Here is an 18372-nt window from a genome sequence, read left to right as displayed (position 1 = left end):
AAATGGTTTGGACTTCAGTTCCCAGAATCCCTGATCATGAGCCAAGCTGGCTGGGGTTTCCAGAAGCTAAAGACCAAAAACACCCAGAAAATCAACGTTTGAGTACAGTGCTATAACCAGTGGCCATCACCCTTTGGACAAACTATGAAAATCTGTGTTGCAATGAGGCAGGTATTATTTCTGCTTCACTCTCCTACGTTCTGTAGAATCCCAGAACAGTACAGACTACTATAATTATGGACGAAAATAATTGTTACTTTTTTAGACTGAGGTAGGAAAGGATGGTCTTCTAGGAGCCCTTGAAGCGGCCCAAATATCCCGCTCACCCTATTTTTTTTAAAAAGGCCAATGTTTCACCTCTTAAATGGCTCAAACTTGCTGTAGAAGACAGCAATTTTTGGGGGGTAGAGGGAAGCAGCATGAGCCCCCACATGCCACCACCCCCAGTTGGAATGGGCAGAATATCAACCAAAATTGAATCCAGAAATGATGTAACATTATTTTTGGTTGTGTGCGCACATGCGCGAGCACACACCATGGAGGAACAAGGTTGAAAATTGACATCTGCTTCATTTGGAGTTGTGATGGTAGCCATGCTTGGAGTAGGGGAGATGCTAGTAGCCAAATCCAAAAAGTAACTTTTGCAAGTTCAGGTTATGTTCTTTGTTGTTAAAGACGAGTTGCCAGATGAAATAAGGTACAGGACTTGTGTGGCATAGTAGTTTGTGTATTTGACTATGACTCTGGAGACAAGGATTCGATTCCTTGCTTGGCCATGAAACCCATTGGGTGACCTTGGGCAAGTCACACTCTCTCTGTCTCAGGGGAAGGTAATGGCAAACCTCCTTGGGACCAATGTTGCCAAGAAAACCCTGAGACAGGGTTGCCTTGGGACCCATTCCCACTGGCTTATAACGCGGATTCTCCATAAGTCGGAAACAACATGAAGACACAGAGAGGACTCCTGTCTCTTTCATAGTTGTATACTGTAGAAGGGGGAATTTGAGCAGGAACTACCGTCATCACAAACAACACCTGCTGAACTTCCCTCTCCAATGCAGCCATTAAAGGGACAGAAGCTCCACCCCTTATTTTATTGAGCAACCCTATTAATGGCCAAATTATTCTTGTACCTAAAATATTGTAGTGAAGTGGACAGTAACCAAGTGTAATTCCTCCAGCCAAACTAGTCTCATTGCTTTCCACCACATGAATTGGTTTTGTGGAGAGGGGAAGAAACATGGGGCACAAGGCACAGGTGTTATTTTTGGAAGTAGACATGAGGCTGTTCTTTAAGTGAGCTATGTTCTTTATGGTTACCGAAACAGGATTACAAATGTGCACCAGGTTAAAAAAATCTGGAGTTTTTCAACTCAATTCACAATGAACAAGGCTGAACATCTCTCCAGAATCCCAGGTTTTTAACTCCCTTGCCTGATGAAGAAGCCAGTGGAGCTTTGAAAGCTTGCAACATGTACACTGTCATTTTGGTTGGCACCGGAAAGCTATCACTGTTTGATGGATCTTGGATGTTATAGAATTCAAGCAGTTTGACAGCATTTTAACTGCCACACCTCTCTCCTACAGAATCCTGGAGACTGTAGCTTGGCACCAGAGCTCTCTGACAGGCCAGGCAGCTGAATATCTCTCCAAACTACAACTCCCTCTGAGGCCTTTTTGTTCCCTTGCGGAACAATTGCGGGTGAGGTTGACACAGAGGATGAAGGTGAGTCGCTTAAAGCCGGCTTGGGCTGCATGCATCCTCACGGCAGAAATAATCCGGTTTGACCCCGCTTTAACTGCCAGGGTGCAATGCTATGGATTTCCGGGGTTTGTAGTCTTGTGAGAGATTAAGGCTGCATCCACACTGGTGAAATAATCGCTCCGCTCTGGGCCCACAACAAACTCCAATTCCCAGAATTCCATAGCCTTGAGCCAAGGCACTTAAAGCGGGGCCAAACCGGGTTATTTCTCCAGTGTAGATGCAGCCCTCTAAAGCATTCTCTGTCAGAGCGCTCTGGTCCCACAAGAAACATCATGACAGGAGCCCTAGTTCCTCACTGTGCCAGGGCAGCTCAAGCGTCTCAGACTGGATTATTTCTGCAGTGTGTTTTGGACCCAGGGATTACCTTCGAGGAACCATGACTCTGAAACTGCAGGCTGCATCTGCACTGCGGAAGTAATGCCGTTCGACACCGCATTAACAGCCCTGGCTCAATGCTATGGAATCCTGGGATTTGAAGTATGTTCTGGCGCGCAGAGCGCTCTGACGGAGAAGCTAAATCTCTCACCAAACTGCCATTCCCAGAATTCCATAGCATGAAGCCAGGGCAGTTAAAGCGGGGTGAAACTAAATGATTTCTGCAGTGCAGTGGAGCCTGGGATGGGGAACGGGAACATGTCTTTTTCGGTGAAATCTGACATCTGGAAAAGCGGCCTGAATCTTGTGTAGCCTGAAATCTGCCATCAAATGATCCCCCACCCCCTTTTCACTTCTTAAATAGGTGAAATACAAAACAGGGCCACACAGCTCTTTGAGAAATCTTCCCCGTGAATCTTTTCAGTTGCCAAAAGTCTTATGGGAAGCCATGAAATCCAGTTTAAAAACCTACTTGTGAGGCTCAGTAGTTTGCATGTAGAAGGGTCTTGTTGGTGGGAGAGACTGAGCCGCCAGAGAAGATCGGGCCAGTAAAGCCTTCCACTGGTATTAGTGGCACTGGGCCCATAATGGGACCCCTTTGCTAAATGTCTTGAAATGTCCCACTGGTGAGACACCAACCTTTGTTTTGCAATGGCTTGGTTCATCCCCCCCCCCAGGGATTTGTGCCTCTTGGGCATTCCCAGCCTCTAGTTCAGTGGCTTCCAAACCGTGCCCTTTAAGAGATTGAGAAGCCCCCAGAAGCCTCGGCCATGTTGGCCAATAGTCTGGGATTCTGGAGCTGACATCCAAAATCCTTAAAGGGCACAGTTTCAGGATACTAGCTCTAGTTTAAAATCTCTAGCCAGGGCCCCAGCTCCTGGGTTCAATTCCAGAGTGGGGATTGAAGCCCAATGAGAAAAGAACCCATCTGGAGGGCGACTTCGCCCAAGGTCACCCAGTAACTGAGCGAGATTTGAACCCTGATCTCCCAGAGCCCAGCATTCAATCCATTACATTGCACTGGCTCACGCAGTGGAGTTTTGCTGTTGTTGTTGTTGTGTGCTCCAAGTCGGTTTTTTTATTTAGGGCAACCCTAAGGCGGGCCTATCATAGGGGTTTTTCTTGGCAAGATGTGTTCCAGAGGAGGGGGGGTTGGCGTTGCAAACCTCTGAGGCCGAGAGAGTGTGACCTTGCCCCGTGGGTTTTTATGCTAACAACCCCCCTGCAGGAGTCGTAGTCCGACGCTCTCAAACCACTACCACCGCGTATGTAGAAACTTTAACTTTTTCAAGATTCTTTGTGTGCAACGACTGCATGAACTTAACTTACTTTTAGAAACTGAGGGGAGCAGAGCTGTATGAAAATGAGTTTGACTCCGGTTTCCTTAAAAAAGCAAGTTTTTTACCTGTGTTGGATATCACTTGGAAAGGAAGATCCCAGAACCTGGGCGGTTCTTGCCCTTGGAGAAAGGAAAGAGACCGGTCTAGTACGGACCCACACCAAGGTTCAGGCCCTCTTTGCCTGATTAGTCTGCCCCCCCCCAAAAAAAAACCCTAATCTCAGCCCAAACAGACACACACCCCACCTCCCCAAATCCCCTAACATAACCACCCTCCGCCTCCCGAACAACGGAAATCCTTCTTTGGAGAGGCCAAAAAACTTCAAGTGAGGCAATAATAAAATCAACAATAGCTTCTCTCCCCGCTCTGGGTTGGATGGTTGACTTCTTCCTCACACACACACACCCAACTCCACACGACCCTTGCTCTTCTGGCTGAACCCGATGCCAAGCCGTTAATAAAAATAAAATTATTGTGTGTTTTTTTTTAAAGGTTCCTTTACTGCCTTCCCTGTTAATGGCCGTTTAATTTCGCAGCTTTTTGCAAATACACACACCAAGAGAAAGTGCCTGGCTCACACAATGAGAGGAGGACCCAGCACCACACAACACCACCCTCAAAAACAGACACTTTAGCACAACTCTACTACATACCAAGAATCAGATCTTGGTCCTGGATAAGCTCATCCTCTCCTTCCCGGCTGTTGCAGAGAAAAGAAACTTGTGATTGCAGAGAGATAGTACATGAGCAAGTAACTTTTGTGGAGAACCTGCCAGTTCCGCTTCTGAGGCTGGATAGGAGTTGTCCTGCAAGGAAAGTTTCCAAGCTAGCTGCACTTGTCTCTCGCATCCCTTTAGCTTCTTTTCTTTAAAAAATGTAGATGTTTGTTGTTTGTTTGTTGGTTTGGCATAGCGCATGGACAAAAGTAAACGATCCGATGTCAGTATAATGGTTGATTTATTACACACATACGTAGTCAAAATGATATGTTCGGCTTGCAGCAGAGAGCTGGTGCCGCATTAACGAACTCCCAGGATTCCATAGGCCTTGAGTTAAAAGTGGGGTTAAACCGGATTATTTGCCAGTGCGGATGGAGCCGGGGCCGAGTTAAATGTGAAAAATAAAATAAGCATCCAGCTGTTCAAGGCTGCGAAGAAATGACACCCAGGCTGCGTCCATACTGGGGAGATAACCCGGTTGGCACCGCTTTAAACTGCCTTGGCTAAAAGCTATGGAATTCTGGGAGTTGGAGTTTTTTTGTGCACTCCGCTCTGGGCCCAACACACAAATTCCAGACAGTTCAACTTTAGCCAAGGCAGTCAAAGCGGTGCCAACCGGGTTATCTCTCGCTGTGGATGCAGCCCCAGTTAATGTTTGAGGTTTGGAAAGTCCTGTCTGTGGCCCTATTAGTGTTTTTATGCTAAAAAAAATTTTCATCATTAAAAGGGATAGGAGCCCGTTATGCCTCCGGCTGTTCACGGATTACATGCCTTCTCCAGATGTGAGATTTCACAAAAAAGTCTTCTGCGAGTTTCCCATCTTACTCCCGCGTTGGATCCCCACGAAGCGCCAGTGAGGCGCATCCACTGCAGGGATATCTGTCACCAGACCGTTTTAACTGCCATGGCTCGATGCTATGGAATTCTGGGAAGGGTAGTGTGTTTTGTGGCACCAGAGTGGAGGATCTTTTGGGATTTCCTCAGTGGGTGGACTCGCCACCACCCCCACCCCCGCCCCCGCACAGTGCCAAGGCCATTTCCCACCAAAGGTGACCATGCCATACAGAATCCTGGGATTTGTACTTTTGCCAGGCACCAGCAGTCTTTGCGGAGAAGGCTAAAGACCTTGCGAAACTACATATCCCAGGATTATCCACCACCACCACCACCACCCGGTATGTCATTTTATCACCCTCTCCGACGAGGACTTCCAGATCGGCTCAGAATGACGTGGCTTCTACAGAAAATGTGGAATGAGGTTTCATCCCACAGAAGAGCCTGTGAGGAGGCTGGCCTTTTCAGATGGCTTCTTCCTTGCTCCGGGCACATGGGCTGAAAAGATAGGGAGGAATGCGTGGCCACCCTGAACCAGAAAGCAAAATTCTCCATCCAGGATTAAGTGGCCAGGCGAAGAAAACTCCAAAGGTCTCAGAGGCAGGAGCAATATTCCCTGGCAAGGCCAGCGATGAAGTTACTCTTTCAAACTACACTCTTCCCCAGTTTCCCAGCCAGCCTGGCTTTCGGCTTCTGAAAACTGATTTTCTTCCTTCCTTTTCCCTTTCCCTTTCTTTCTTTCTTTCTTTTTCTAAGGAACTTTCCCAAGCTCTCTTTCCCAGTAGCAGATGCACCACAAAGTGAGCAGGCGTCGTACTTGCCTTCCTGTCCTTCTGCGCTATTTGGAAAGACTTCAGTGGGGAGATGAGTCAGATTTTTCCTGATCCAATATAACTTCCCCCCTCCTCCCAATGTAGCCGAATACCAGGCACCCAGATCCGTCTGACTTGGAAGCTAAGAATTTTACGCCATGTTTAGGACTTGGATGAGAGCACGGCCAAGGAATGCCTGGTGCCGTGGGTTTACGTTTCATAGGAAGGAAACTGGCCCGAAAAACCACACCTCTGGGGAGTCCTTCCCTAAGAGAAACTCTAGTGAATTTCATGGGTCGACAAGGGAACTGAAGAAGCCATCACACTATGGACACATTTTAAAAGATGCGCACACCTCTTTTTCCTTCAGATATCGATTAGGTATTTTGCAGGGGAAAAAGTCCTTCTTGTGCGCTGACCACTTTTAATTACTGTATTTACCGAAAGAGAGGAGAAAACTCTACTGGAAACACACTTGGGTTGCATCCGCCCGCAGAAATGATCCGGTTTGACACCCCTTTAACTGCCACGGCTCCATGCAATGGAATCTGGTGCCACCACATACTAACCTTTCCAGCATTCCCTAGCTGGAGCCGTGGTAGTTAAGTGGTGTCAAACCGGATCATTTCTGCAGGCGGATGGCAGCTGTTTTTCAAAAAGTGACCTGTGGAGATTCGTGGTTTGTGGAATCGACGTTATTCCCGATACAGTATTTTCCGATTCCTGCTCGTCGCATCCTTTCCATTTCTTCGAGGAAGTGAAATCTAGTTTGGAGAGCTTGTCCTAAGGCTATATTGGTCCTGAAGACCCACAACTGCCAACGGCCGAGAGTCGCATTGCACCACAGTTGTCGCGGTTCATGCCATAACGTGCCAAGGGCGCCCATCCTAGGGAATCCTGGGATCTATAGTCGAGGGAAGCGCTTTGAAGTTCTTCTGCAGTATCCACACCAACTACACATCCCAGCATTCCAGGGATAAAGCCATAGCCATGTCGCCACCTGTATCTGTGCGCAGCGTGGCTACCACTCCCCCCCAGCGTTGGGTGGGGTTATATTGTAAGGGCACCTGACCTTTGGAGGGCCTGGAGTCCCCATTTGGGAGAAAGGCGGGTTAAATAAATATAGGTAGTAGATAGATATAATAATCCCTTATTTTTATTGTTGCGCGTTGTGTGCCTCAGGTCGTTTCCGACTTTTGGGACCCCAAGGTTTCCTGGGTTCCGTGGGATTGAGACCATGGTTCCCGGTCGTATACCAAACTACTGACCAGATTCGCTTGATGTGCCGAAGCTTTTGTCGGGCAAAACGATTGCACCTTACTCCCCTTAGGTCTGCCAGCTTGTTCCTTTGTGGCTGGAACGAACTCCGGACTCCCAAGGGAATTCGTTCCATCTCTCTCTCCCGTGGCTTCTTCTTTCTCTTGCTTTCTTGAGGAGCTCCTGGGGACAAGTGCCCAGACGTCATTGAGTGCCAGAAAGGGAATCCCCCCGCCCAAACAACACCCACAAACACACACACCTCCAACCCCCCCCCCCCTGCGCCTTATTATCCTGGCTGCTCCCTCAGAGGGGACTCTTGAGGCTGGCCAAGGTCTGTTCTGAGCCCTGAGTTTAGCCTGAAGCCAGAAGCCGCCCTTCAGAGGGGAGGGAAAGGACAGCCACTTGTCGCCGCTCATTTCCACTGCTTGAGGGAGGGAGCAAGCCAGGGCCAATCCATGCCCCCCTTGATTTGGTAGCAATGAGTCGGGGAGCTCCTAGACTATAGGCTGCTCCGCACGCAGGAACAAGCGGCTGTGACCCCACTTTAACTGCCAGACTCCAAGCTAGAATTCTGGGAAAGATAGTTGCTGCGGCCCCAGGGATTGCTGGCTGGCACCGCTTAACTGCCATGGCTCCTCCTATGGGATTTTGGGATTTGTAAGTTTGATGTTGCACCAGGGCTCTCTGACAGATGGGTAAACATCTCACAGAAACTACGATCCCAGAACTAACTAGCGTCCAGCCATGGCAGTTTAAGAGGTATCCCACACATTATTTCTGCAGTGCGGATCAGACCACTGCGGCTTCTTTGCAGTCTTTTGTATTATTATTATTATTATTATTATTACCTTATTTATGACAGCGCTGTAAATTTACACACGCGCTGTAGTTCGTGGCTGTTGGTGGTAGTGGTCACATCATTCATCATCGATTGTGTATCCTGCTTTCTCCCCACAAACCTGGACTCCAAGCGGCTTACCGCACGACTCGACTCATCAGGCGACCCTATCTCGCGAGTTTCTTGCCCATATTTATTCACAGGAAGTTTGGGGTTCCTTCCCTGTAAATCTGAACTCCAGCCTGTAACACATGCCGGCTGCATCTTTTTCTGTTGCAATCGGTTCCTTCTCCAATGGCCATGAGACCGTCAAGATATCATTGAAAAATCCAAATGAAGGACATTCTTTTCGACTGAAGTCCATGGCGTTCAATGGGTTTACTCTCAGGATGCGCACAGGGTGGCAGGGCTAAATAACTTTTAAGCAATATAATAAATATAATATAAATAATAATAATAATAATGAAAAAGAAGAAAGAAGACAGAAGAGAAGAAGAAGAAGTCACAAGCCCACAACCACAGGGCTGCTTCCCGAGGGCATCGTGAAATGCATCTGAATAAAAGAGTGGATCCCTTAGACCTCATGTGTGCAAAAGCCATTCACATCTGGGAAAGGGCGATCATGGTGAATTGAAGGAGAAACAGTTCCTAGGAATGAAATAAAACTAATGGGAGAAGAGAGAGAGAGAAAGTGAACAATTTGCGACTTCCTCGCTTCCACCACCCTCCCGCCACGCAAAAATATTCCCTTGGCGCCCTCGCAAGACAACATGCCCGTTTTCATTGACTCCGTTGTGGAACCGTGATGGCAAGCCTCAACACACACAGCGAGAAATTTATTCAACCGCCACCCAGCTCTTGCTAGGCAGCAGAGCTAGGGAAAGTTACTTTTCCTTTTGGACCTCGCAAGCTGTGTCTCGATGGGATCAATACTGTAGCAAACTACGAGTTTCCTTCTTATCATACCATGGTGTCTAGGGAGGGTATATAGAAAGGCAGGAACATCTGGAACTGATTGTCAGGGGCTCTTCTTCTCTTGTTCTTCTTGGGACCAACGGCGAACTCTCCCAAGCTGGACAATGTAATTCATATAGGACAGGTCTGGTCGGTGTTGGTTTCTTGGGATAGCTCTTGTATTTTCAGGCTTTATCACTAACTTTCACTAACTTTCTTTTTTTCCTCTATTTCTTTTTCCTCTTTTTTTTTTCCACAAGGGGGGGAAAGGAGAGGACCCCGCAAGATGCAAGGTCCTGAGAACAAACTCTCGGAAATCTCTGGCTGTCCATGAACGGGCTTTTTTCCTTTCCTTCTCGCCCTTGAACACACAGCGACCAAGAGCCAATTGCCAAGGGTTTGAATGTTTTTATTTGGACTGTGTTGGCTTTGCTTTCTCGCTGTGAAGGCCGATGGGTCCGCAGCAAGGGACGAGGCACTGCAAAAGGTAGGACCTATCCAGGAAAACGAGGACATGACCAATCAAGCTAAAAAACACTACTGACTAAAATGTAATTCTTCTTCGTCGCACCAAAATGGGGTATTTTGGGACTCCCTGACGGTGACCTGGACGGGAACAGGTCCTGGGGAGGACCGTCGGTCCCTGTTGAATCATCTTGGTTTGGGAGAAATGACACCGCATCGGGCTGAAAGAAGTCGGCCTGCAATCAGAAGGCGTTCCCCCTGGAAACTCTCCAACTTGCTCTCGCTGTGTGCGGCTTATCGCGGCTTCTGCAACAGCTCGGGGATAACCTTTTCAGGCTTCAGGTCCTGTGCCTCGAGGCTGGGGTCCTGGGATTCCAAGCGCAGTTTGGGCAGAGCCCTGAGAAAGAAGAAGCCCTCTGTAAAAGAAAGAAAGAAGAGAAGGGGGATGCAACTCAGCATGAAACGGATCTACTTTGCAGGCTGTTGTTAGAGCGGACTCGCCGCCTGAGCCTAGGGTGGGCGCTTGGTTTCCAAGGAGAGGATAGATCCATGAACGGGAGCAATTCTACCTTCCTTTCTCTTTTAAATATTGCTGAACAGCTCCCCAAGCATTATAACGAGAAAGAGGAGGGTTGTTTTGTTTTTTTAACAAGGCCGTTCGCGCAAAAATGAGTTTAGGAAGATGAATAAGCGCAGTCCTGGCTTCATCATCGTTCTATCCTCTCCGATGGTTAAGGTTTTTATAGCCGAGGAAGGGGTGACAGAAACTCCGCTTATTCTGATATTTTCCTCTCTGGGAAAATGCAAAACGCCACCAGGCGATGCGCCGAGCTGAAGCAGTTATTGAGCCTGGCTGGATATGCCCCCCCTAGTCTTTTCACGCTGAGAAAAGAACCCCTTCCTAATCCCCCCAGCAAGGAAATCAGAAGGACCCCCAAACTTCGGCCCCATAGATAGCCTTCCGGCGTGTGAGCTTCACCCCCGACAGCTTCGCCTTTGTGAGAGGGAAGAAGGGTCGCTTCTTTCTCTCTGGAAACAAGGCCAACCGTCCACCAAGCACAGGCCTGGCCCTCTCTCTGCGCAAAGGAAAGGAGGAGAGGAAGATTACAGCATCTGCTCCTAGGGTCATCTATCTTCACCTCTACCTCATCCTCCTGTTGTCCCTTTGAAAGTTTTTAGATCCTTCTGGAGGTTCAAACATGAATACTTTAGACGTGAGGAAGCTCCGCTTCAAAGGGATATTTATACACACACCCTCACCTAGGGAGTATGTAGATATGGTATGTGTGTGTTTGTGGACTCCATAAGCTATATGCAGCTAGATATCAGGTAATTAGGTCTGGTCTAGACTTTTATGAAACACCCACACACACACACTACACATTATGACAAGGGAATAGAATTCTATATATGTATCTGTATTTTTCTTGACACCATCTATATGTCGCTCTATTATATGCGCAGGCCAAAGGAAATGTATTTTCGTTTTATCCCATCTATAATGATGTTTATTATTATAGCGGATCTTATTTATGTCTATTAGTATTGTCTATGTCGATTGTTATACAAAGAATTTACCCATACTTAGCAAAGGTGTCTTTTTTATAGTATATCTACTTCTATCTCTCTGCCCAATATTGGATCTTTAATTATCTTACGATAGGTTGTGAGAACGCTTTCTTATTCCATTAGATATTAAGTATATAACTCTACTTTTCTTTCTGTACTTATATTGTTAGTATGAGTATGTTCTGTGTGTCTATGTAACGCCTCTGCGCCCTTTTTGTTCTTTTATTTTAGTTTTCTTCAATTTCGATGTTTGCATTGATCTATGTTGTTATTAATCTATACACGCTGCGTCTATATCTTTGATTGCTCTCTCACCCCGGGCACCCACACGACTCTGCCACCCCACGACCTATCTATTTTATTTCTTCTCTCTACTCCATGAGCATCTTATACTCCCCATCTCAGCATCCTCACATGACGACTTACCGCGCACTCTTGCACTTCTCTTTACTATGTACTTCCACTTAATGAGCAGACCCCTCTGACTCACACTCCGCACTATAACTTAGAGACACAACCCCCCGGTTGCGACAGAGAGACACTATGCTCAACAGCCGAGACATACCCTGATAGTGATCTCGACGGTGTGAGAGTTGTATCTTTCTATTGACTTAGCGATGAAGCACCTAGCTTCTATCTCTCCTACGAGAACTGTAACTACCTCGTATGTGATCACTTTCGCACACTATCTGATGTGTGTTTGCAGCTCAGATTCGTAGTGTAGTTGAGATCAGACCTCTAGCCCGACTAGGCCACCCGCCGTGCACGCTCGGTGCTGCTCGCACACAATCTTCCCAACCACACCCTACATATACATATCTCATCCCCTTCTACTGTCCTCTACCCTTGTCACCCTCCTCTCCCATCCTCCCAGCTTATTCTCTCCCTCTCCGTCCCCACCGCACGTCACGCACTCACCCCTGCATCTCCTCCACCCCGCACCTCTATATGTCATTATCTGTCGCTCATAGACTCTCGGATACCCATCCAGCCCGATTCTTTTTAGCTCTCAGTCGTCAATTTGTCGCGTTCTTCGTTGCTTATGATAGTACGTTACGCATCTTGCGGACCGCGATCTGTAACTATTGAAGCATATCACTATAACTCGCTCTTTCCTTCTGGGCGGTTTTTTTGTTGTCGCCCGCTCGCCCCGCCGCCGCAAACGCACTCCAGGGCCTCTGCACACCCCGCGTCTCACCCTCCATCCCCCCCCACCCCACCCCCCACCCCCCCCCTCTCCCCACACCCCTCACCCCCCACCACACACCCACCCCCCCCCACCCCGGCAGGCAAACCACTTTGGCCACCAGCCCCCCCAAAACTCCGGCCACCCGGGCCACCCCACCCTACTACCCCCACGCGCCAACCCCCCCCCCACACGCCGCCCACCCACTCTGCCACCCACACCCGACCTCACAAATCTAACCACCCCCCCCTCCCACAACACTCCCTTGAAACGCCCCATCCCACGCTTCGCGCTCTTAGCTCCAGTCCAAAGGGAGGATGTTTTGGCCCACACTCCACTACCCCCCTCCCCTGGAACGACACTGCTAACGTTCAGGTCTGGACCCACACCGCGAGGACCCCACCACCTCCCACCACCCGGCCCTCCTTGCGCCACCCCGGCGCCGTCAGCACCGCTCCCCATCCCCACTGGCCAGCCCGCACACGCCACGATCTGGGGTCTCCGCCCACCTCGATCACCCCCCTCCCCCCCCCCCCCCCACCCGCCACCCCCTTCCCAGTTTTCTGGACGGCCTGGTCTTCTTCCGAATCTAAAAAGCTGATTCATCCCGGCGTTCGTCCCTCCTGTGGCGACCATCGGATGATCCCTAATATTTTAAATTTAGGGGGGGGGGGAGTGGCGTCACGTGAGAAGGGCGAAGCATTCCCTCGCTATAATCAGGCCTTTCTTTGCTGCCATTTTCGCAGGGGCCCCAAGCGCGGGAGGGGGATCAATCCAATCCATTCATGATCAGGACGACGATCCCCCCCCTTTCTTTGAATTAAAGCTATGCCCTCCTCCCTCCTCCTCCTCGCGGGAGGCACGCACGCAATTGTTCAGTCGAATAAAGAGAATAAAGGGACGCGTGGGAATTAATTGTCTTTTTCGGGGGGGGGGAGGCAATCGTCTTCTATGAAACTTGTTTTGTTTTGGGGGGGGAGAGAAAAACTCCCTCTGGATCCTCTCGATCGATCCTTATAAATATTGGATGGCCCCTAGAGGTGGAAAGCCAAGCAAGAAAAGAGAGAGCCATTTAACGCTGAAAGAGAAAAAGAAAAGAGATAGAAAAGGCAAAATATTTTAGGCTGTCGAAATGGGTTTCAGACTCAGGTTTCAGATGTTACAGATGCTGGCGAAAGTCGGGAATAAACTCCTCTAGAACATGGCCACTTTGCCCGAAAAACCCACCAAAAAACCCCTATGGGTTAGTTATTGGTTTCATTCCATTTCGTTTCGTGTGTATGCCGCCTTTTCCCCGGAAGGGTCCCAAGGTTTAGGTAGCCTCGGGTTAAAGCTGTCCAGGGCTGCCTCTGCCCACGCAGAAATAACCGGGTTTGCACACCACTATAACTGCCCTCGCGGCTCAAGGCTGTGGGATTCTGTTGTGGCACCAGAGAGGAACTACAAACCCCCGTGTTCCCTAGCTTTGAGTATGAGGCAGAGTTAAAGTGAATTCCCAGCTCGGCCATGAAACCCACTGGGGACTGAGGCAAGTCACACTCTCTCACGCCTCAGGGGAAAGCATGGCAAACCACCTTGAACCAACCTTGCCAAGAAAACCCATGATAGGCTTGCTTTAGAGTGGTCATAATCGGAAACCACTTGAAGGGACACAACAACAAGAACAACGGGGAAACCTGTGTACAGTTCTAGCACTTTTAAAACTTTTAAGCCAGTGATGCCCAAACTCTGGTCCTTTTAGGTTTGGACTTCACTCCCAGAAGCCTCAGACATCTTGGCCCATCAATGTCTGGGTTTGAAAGTCCAAACTAGCTGGAAGGCCAGAGTTTGAGGATGTCGAAACTGTAGTGGTGGTCGCTTGTGTTCAAATCCAGCCCAATAGTTTTGGTCAAACGAGAGGCCACTTGCCTTGCTTGCTTGGTTTTTCTTCCATCCTTCCATGATAGGAAGGATGGGTCCTGTCTCCAATTCAATAGCAACTATCGGTGGGCCATAGATTTAAAGTGGGCCTAGCCCTTCCAAGGATGCTGCCTATCCTCACCCCTCTGGGCATTGGGTCCCTTCCTTTGCAAACACTTCCTGGTGGGGTTTTGAAGGAGGGGAGGGTGCAAGAAGCCACCCCTCAGAGCCAGATGGTCTACACATCCTCCCGAGCGGTCTCAATTTCCAAACTCAGGGGAGGCCAGAAGACTCCTTGCCTGGACTCTAGGGCACGCAGGGCAGCGGGTAATTAGGGCAGGCCAGCGGGGGCGCTTTCCCCTTCACACCCTGGGGTTACTCTAAAATGCAATAAGCCAAGCAATGGGGCTGTTCTTCCTGTTGTTTGTGTTGTGATGATGATATTGATCTTCTTTGGTTCATACTCGACCAGATGTTGCTGAGGGCAGTGTTGAACTATCAGATCGGATGCTGCTAGAATCATTAGCATTGAACTGTGTCCCAAGGGTAGCGCCACTTCTTGCAGCTGCCCACTTTCGATTCATCCCGACGTTTCCGTCATCCATTTGGGATGGCTGCCAGAGCCAGGGTGACCCGAGGACAAGGGCGGCGCACATGTAGGCATCCAAGCCACAATGGAGGACGTTGCCAAAACAAGAGCTAAAAAAAACCCTCATGTCAATATACGCTCATGTCAACTAAAGTATCCCTTTGCGCTGTTCAGTTTAATATTGTGAGCCGCTCTGCGTCCCGTTGTCGGAAAAGAGCGGGATACCCATCATCCTCATCAACATCATCATCCATCATCATCATCATTTCAAAATGGAGGACATTTTAAAATCCCCACTTCGACCGACGGTAGAAGTATAGGACATGTCTTGGAAAAGGAGGACATCTGGTCACCCGGACCAGAGCTGGTCTCACCAAACTAAACAACGATGATAATTTTTCTTTGGTTAAAGGAATGTAGGAAGAGAAATAAGCGACAAAATAGCTGAAAGGGCTGTTTCTATCTCCCTTCTTCTATAGGACAGTTAAAGTGTGTGTGTGTGTGTGCTTTTTCTCTGTGTTTCACTACTTTGAAATCTGGTGTGAGGGTGATATGTTTTATTATGAAGCAACCTGAAGCCTTTTATTTTGGCCACGAATGGATGGCGCTGGAGTGGACTCTGATGCATCCACACTGCAGAAATAATCTGGTTTGATCGCACTTTCACTGCTGCGGCTTAAGGCTATGCGGGATACCTGGAAGGATATCTTGTTGTGGTGCCGCAACAAACTGCCCTTCCCCGAATTCCATAGCAGGGAGCCGTGGCAGTGAAAGTGGTGTCAAAGCGGATTATTTCTGCAGTGTGGATGCAAGGAGAGTCTAAAAGACGACTCAGTTCTGGTTTCAAGGGGAACTAGGGGCTTGGAAAGCATCTCTCCTTCCTGATCTCCTTCTCTCTACCTCCCAGGGCCGGAGAAGAAGTCGTTAACAGTTGGCATGGGAGGGTCTGGCTCTCCACTGCTGCTTTTCTCCCTGTGTGGGCACCGCTGCGAAGCCCTTTCCCGGAATTTGGGCAGAGGCCCAGAGAAGGCTGGGAAAGGCTCCTGCGCATCCCCCCTTCCTTGCCATGGGACCCTCCCCGAGGCCAGAGGTCTCGATCCGGCCCTGGCAAGGCAAAAGGGGCAACTCGGAGGTAGGACCATGGATGGATGGTCACCTGCTCCATCTCTCCAGGCCCTCCTTGCCTGACACATCAAGCCTTTGGGGCCTCTCCCCCTCCCTTTCCCTCCTCCTCAGCCCCCCTTTCCTCCTTCCAAGGTCCAATTCATCCGCTCCTCCTCGAGAAGGAACCCTAATTTGTGTTGCAAATAGGCGAACCTATGTTTGCCACGGGACGCTCGTAAACCTGTCAAGGGGAGAAATATGGCCGCGGTTTTGCTTCCCCGGCTGGCCTTCAGTAGGGCCCTTATATGGGAAAAGCAAGGTTCCCTCCTCCCTCCACCCCCTGGATCCTGCCAGGAGGGCTGGGAATGGCACAGCCCTCCTCTGTCCCTGACCCACACACACACACTCCCCGGCGTTGTGTTTCCAGCCCCAGAGAGAGCAAGGGTCCCTAGATGCAAAGATCTGCAGGGAAACGGGAGTGGGAAGAGCCCTCTCAACTACCTACAATGGGGTCTCTATAGGGCACCATGAGGAGCCCACCTTCCAGCATTCGGTTCTGAGTTCCAGGTCTGCTGGCAGTCTCCCTTGAATCTTGACTCTGCCTGCTTGGAGAATCTCAAGAGATCAGTCCCAATTGGATGGGCTTTGAGGAAAAAGGTCGACTCCCACTCCCGAAGAAGTTGGCCCAGATCCCTAAAAGTCCTACAGAAGAGCCACAGGCTGCAGAGACACGTCAGAGAGAATCCACTTTAACAGCCATGGCTCAGTGCTGTGGAATTCTAGGAATGGTACTTTTGTGAGACATCGGGCTTTTTCTGCCAGAGAGCCCTGGGGCCACGGCAAACTACAGTTCCCAGGATTCCATAGCACTGAGCCAAGGCAATACAGTAGTGTCAGATTGGATTGGTTTGTGCAGTCCGGAGGCAAGCCAGAGAATCAGACACTGGTGCCTCCTCATTCAACAAGGGAGCTAATAGGTCTGCTCTAGCTGGGCTTGCCAAGGTTTCAGCGAATTAGTTTAACACGTTTGTTGTTGCGTACAAATCATTTTTGACCCATGGCAACCCTATCGGTCGTGGGGCTTTCTTGGCAAGATTCTTCAGAGGGGGTTTGCCATGGCCATCCTCTGAGGCTGAGAGAGTGTGACTTGCCCAAGGAAAAACCCCGTGGTTTTTCATGACCCAGTATGACTCGGATCCATCACTCAGGAGGATTAGTAGGATCCTCATTACTATCCAAGCATTCCAACTGACCAAGAGTTGGCAATGAAACTCTACCCATTACCATTGAGAATTAACTGAACAAACTTTACTAGACATCCAGCAATCAAGTCTCTCGCTGCTGTCTTCGGACCCCTTTCCACACGATCTCTCCCCCAGCAAAGGAAAAGAACCGGGGCTTTTATACACCTGGAGGTGTGAAGGCTTAACACGTGTTAGTTTAACTGGGGCTCCTCATGGAAGGAAATGGCTATTGGCTGAGGATTGTCACATGACTTACTACTGCTCACGTGCAGGACTATTTTTGCATTTTTGACTTGGCAGAAGAAAGGCAGGGATGCCTTAAGGGCTTCCCGGGGGAGGAACCAAATTTGTGAGAATGGGGAGTGTTGGGACCCATAGAGGAAATTCTTCCCTCTGTTGGTGAGATGCTTAAATTTGCCTCCGCTTCATCCCTTTTTCCCCCTGTGGTATCTGCAGGGGCAGCAAAACTACCAAAACTACCCACCCCAAGGAGATGGCTCTTCTATGGGGACCAAAAGAAAATTTCCTTTCAATTTCCTTGGAGCTGCTGAAGAAAATCTGAGGGCAAAGTTTGATATGCCTCCTTGTTCTCACTCATTTGGGGTGGCTTGGAACTTTGGTTGTTTGCATTCATAATCCAAACACCAAGTCTTGCTCTCCACCCAAAGACACTCTCCTAAATCACCCGAAGACCTATTAGTTGTCCCTTACCACCCTTTAGCTTCCCCTTTTCGACCCACTTTCAGTGCGACCGGCTTCCTTGGGCTTCATCTGTAATTCGTACTCAGAAGGAAGTAAACCCTCCTGAATTATCTGAGACTTTTCTCTTGGGGGACTCACGGTGGTCTTGTGAATGTATGGGTCGATCTTCCCATTCCCACCTTGGCTAATCCTCGGTGCCCTGTGAAATAGTCGGTCAAATTAGCCTTTCTCTTTCTGGGTGAACAGCTTGGTCAAGAAGAGAGATTAATGGAGAGAATCGCAACTATCATATTTGTTTTAACTTGTTTAATTCGTTAATAATTTAAAACATCCCATGCCTCTCTTCCCCCTCCCAACAAGGGCTGGATCCTAAATAGATAGATGATAGATATCGATGGCTGGACAGATATCAATGGCTGAATCCTAAATAGATCATAGATATCGATGGCTAGATAGACATCAATGACTGGATCCTAACTACATCCTAGATAGCGATGGCTGGATTGATATCAATGTCTGGATCCTAAATAGTATGTAGAGAGATCTTGAGACTAACTGAAAGAAAGAAGTTGATAGCATGAGCTTTCGGAGAGTTAAGTGTACTTCTTCAGATGCATTTAGTGATGCATTTAGTTTATCTATGGCTAGAGCTATCATCTACCAAGGGCTATCTATCATCCATCTATTTAGGTTCCGGTCTTTGCAAGGGGGAGAGGG

Source organism: Sceloporus undulatus, chromosome 3, assembly GCF_019175285.1.
Source record: "Sceloporus undulatus isolate JIND9_A2432 ecotype Alabama chromosome 3, SceUnd_v1.1, whole genome shotgun sequence".
In the NCBI taxonomy this organism is placed as follows: Eukaryota; Metazoa; Chordata; class Lepidosauria; order Squamata; family Phrynosomatidae; genus Sceloporus; species Sceloporus undulatus.
Note: the sequence above shows the minus strand (reverse complement) of the source record.